The sequence below is a fragment of the Heteronotia binoei genome, chromosome 4 (assembly GCF_032191835.1).
Source record: "Heteronotia binoei isolate CCM8104 ecotype False Entrance Well chromosome 4, APGP_CSIRO_Hbin_v1, whole genome shotgun sequence".
In the NCBI taxonomy this organism is placed as follows: domain Eukaryota; kingdom Metazoa; phylum Chordata; class Lepidosauria; order Squamata; family Gekkonidae; genus Heteronotia; species Heteronotia binoei.
Window position 1 is genome coordinate 177,550,406 of NC_083226.1, and position 3,380 is coordinate 177,553,785.

The 3,380-nt window shown below is 43.8% G+C and overlaps 1 non-coding gene across 1 annotated transcript; it reads left to right on the forward strand.

Moving 5' to 3' along the window:
• The first annotated feature begins 1,243 nt into the window (after nucleotides 1-1,243).
• TRNAT-GGU (transfer RNA threonine (anticodon GGU)) lies at nucleotides 1,244-1,315 on the forward strand. Its single transcript has one exon. It is a non-coding gene; the product is annotated as a tRNA-Thr (tRNA).
• Nucleotides 1,316-3,380: the final 2,065 nt, after the last annotated feature.

Sequence of the window (3,380 nt, forward strand, 5' to 3'; positions counted from 1 at the left end):
TTGTCATGAATTCCATGGATAACCTGGGTGCATTAAAGCCATGACATGAGGAAGCAATGTGAAAAAGGCAGAGTCCTTAGTTCCTATATCTAATTGGTAACTCATTAGTGACTATCGACATTAGATGGTTTAAAAGGGTAACTCTGTTGGTCTGCAGAAGAACACTCGTTTCAAGTCCAGTAGCAACTTATTAGAATTTTAATGTTAAATATAACTTTGTCCTTCGTATAATGGAATTTGAATGAAGTTGTTAGCCGCCCTGAGCCTGCTCTGGCGGGGAGGGCGGGATATAAATAAAATTATCTATCTATCTATCTATCTATCTATCTATCTATCTATCTATCTATCTATCTATCTATCTATCATCTATCTATCTATCTATCTATCTATCTATCTATCTATCTATCTATCTATCATCTATCTGTCTATCTATCTATCTATCTATCTATCTATCTATCTATCTATCTATCTATCATCTATCTATCTATCTATCTATCTATCTATCTATCTATCTATCTATCTATCTATCTATCTATCTATCTATCTATCTATCTTAGAGACCATTAACATTTTGGGGGTATCCGCTTTTGAGCATCAAAATGTCTGGTTTCCAGTTCTATCTTATTTAACTCAACACAATGTATTTCCTGACAATGCAGTCTACAACGATTTGCTATTTTCCTAATATACGTCACTTCTGATTGGTATCAGATATGCGTTTTTGTGTTCTGTCATTAACTTTGGTTCTTTTATTGTCATTTTGTATCTGAATTGAATGCCCTGACATTACTTTGTTATATAATAATAATAATAATAATAATAATGATGATGATAATAATAATTAATAATAATAATAATAATACTTTTTATTTATATCCCACCCTCCCCGCCGAAGCAGGCTCAGGGCGGCTCACAAAATATTAGTTCAATACAATACAATAAAATCATATAATTCAATGAACACTACATTATAAAACCATCGTTTAAATCAACGTTCCAATTAAAATTAACATTCATGGTGCTAAATTTCAGGGTTTTAATAAATTGATGGCGGAATGCAACAGCAGCGAGTCTGTCATTAACTCAGCATTCAGCATTTATGGGGAGGGACGGTGGCTCAGTGGTAGAGCATCTGCTTTGGAAGCAGAAGGTCCCAGGTTCAATCCCCAGCACCTCCAACTAAAAAGGGTCCAGGCAAACTGGTGTAAAAAACCTCAGCTTGAGACCCTGGAGAGCCATGAATGGGGCTGTGGCTCAGTGGTAGAGCATCTGCTTGGTAAGCAGAAGGTCCCAGGTTCAATCCCTGGCATCTCCAACTAAAAAGGGTCCAGGCAAGTAGTTGTGAAATAACCTCTGCTTGAGACCCTGGAGAGCAATGAATGGGGCTGTGGCTCAGTGGTAGAGCATCTGCTTGGTAAGCAGAAGGTCCCAGGTTCAATCCCCGGCATCTCCAACTAAAAAGGGTCCAGTCAAATAGGTGTGAAAAACCTCAGCTTGAGACCCTGGAGAGCCACTGCCAGTCTGAGAAGACAATACTAACTTTGATGGACCTAGGGTCTGATTCAGTAGAAGGCAGCTTCATATGTTCATATGAAGGCCATCTTAAAAAGAATACTCTTGCAGGCCCTGCGAAATTGCTCAAGACTCCGCAGGGCCCGCACTTCTTCTGGAAGTTGATTCCACAGGTGTGGAGCTGCGATAGAGAAGGCCCGTTTCCTTGTGTTCTTCAATTTGGCCTCCCTCGTCCCAGGAATTTGTATTGTTTGTGTTGTATAAGTTTAAATAAAGGTTGTTGTTTTTTAAAAAAACCTGCCTTCGTCATATACCTCAGGGGTGGCCAACGGTAGCTCTCCAGATGTTTTTTGCCTACAGCCATGTTGCCATGTTGGCTGGGGCTGATGGGAGTTGTAGGCAAAAGCATCTGGAGAGCTACTGTTGGCCACCCCTGATATATCTGATGAGATCTGAGATATGATGAAGGGAGATTTGACATTTGAAAGCTTATATGGCAAAAAAAACCCCAACCTTGTTGATCTCCAAGGTGCTACTGAACTAACAAAAGCCTAAGAAGAGCCCCGTTGGATCAGACCAGTGGTCCATCTAGTCCAGCATCCTGTCTCACACAGGAGCCAACCAATTCCTCTGGACACGGAGAACCAAAGCTGCTCTCTCCTTCCAAATGGTTCTTCCAGTGTCCTGTCTCACACAGGAGCCAACCACTTCCTCTGGAGGGCCAACCACAGGGCATAGAGGCCAAGGCCTTCATAAGAACCTCAGAAGAGCCCTGCTGGATCAGTCCAGTGGTGCATCTAGTCCAGCATCCTGTCTCACAGAGAAGCCAACCAGTTCCTCTGGAGGGCCAACAACAGGGCATCAAAGTTGAGGCCTTCCCTAGATGTTGCCTCCTGGCTCCGGGATTCAGAGAATTAGTGCTTCTGAATGTGGAGGTTCCCCTCAGTCACCATGACTAGTAGCCACTGATAGACCGATCCTCCATGAATCTGTCTACCCTCCCACCTACCCCCCCCCCCACCCTTTAAAGCTGGGTATTCCTGTGTCCATGACTCTGGAGGCAAATTCAACATCTCAGTTTAGCAAATTCAACATCTCTGTCTTTTGGCCTGTCCTGAATCTCATGCCCATCAGGTTCACTGGATGCCCTCAAGTTCTAGTATTTGAGGGAGGTGAAAAAAATTCCAATCCAACTGCTGGCATTCAAATTCAAATCCAACTACTTCTCAATAATTTAGGTTTCAGTCCAGCAGGACCTTAGAGAATAACAAATTTTATCAGGGTGGAGGATTTTTGAGAGTCAACACTCCCTTCTTCAGCTTTGGGTAGGAATGGACTCAGATCTCAATTCCTACTCACGTGGCTTTTTTTAGCAGGAACTCCTTTGCATATTAGGCCACACACCCCTGATGCAGCCAATCCTCCAAGAGGTTGCAGTAGGCCCCGTGAGAAGAGCCCTGTAAGGAATTCTAGCAGGACCTCCTTTGCCTATTAGGCCACACACCCTGATGTAGCCAATCCTCCTGGAGTTACAGCAGGCCCTGTGAGAAAAGCCCTGTAAGGAATTCTAGCAGGACCTTCTTTGCCTATTAGGCCACACACCCCTGATGTAGCCAGTCCTCCTGGAGCTTACAGTAGGCCCTGTGAGAAGAGCCCTGTAAGGAATACTAGCAGGACCTCCTTTGCCTATTAGGCCACACATCCCTGATGTAGCCAATCCTCCTGGAGCTTACAGCAGGCCCTGTGAGAAGAGCCCTGTAAGGAATTCTAGCAGGACCTCCTTTGCCTATTAGGCCACACACCCCTGATGTAGCCAATCCTCCAAGAGCTTGCAGTAGGCCCTGTACTAAGAGCCCTGTAAGCTCCCG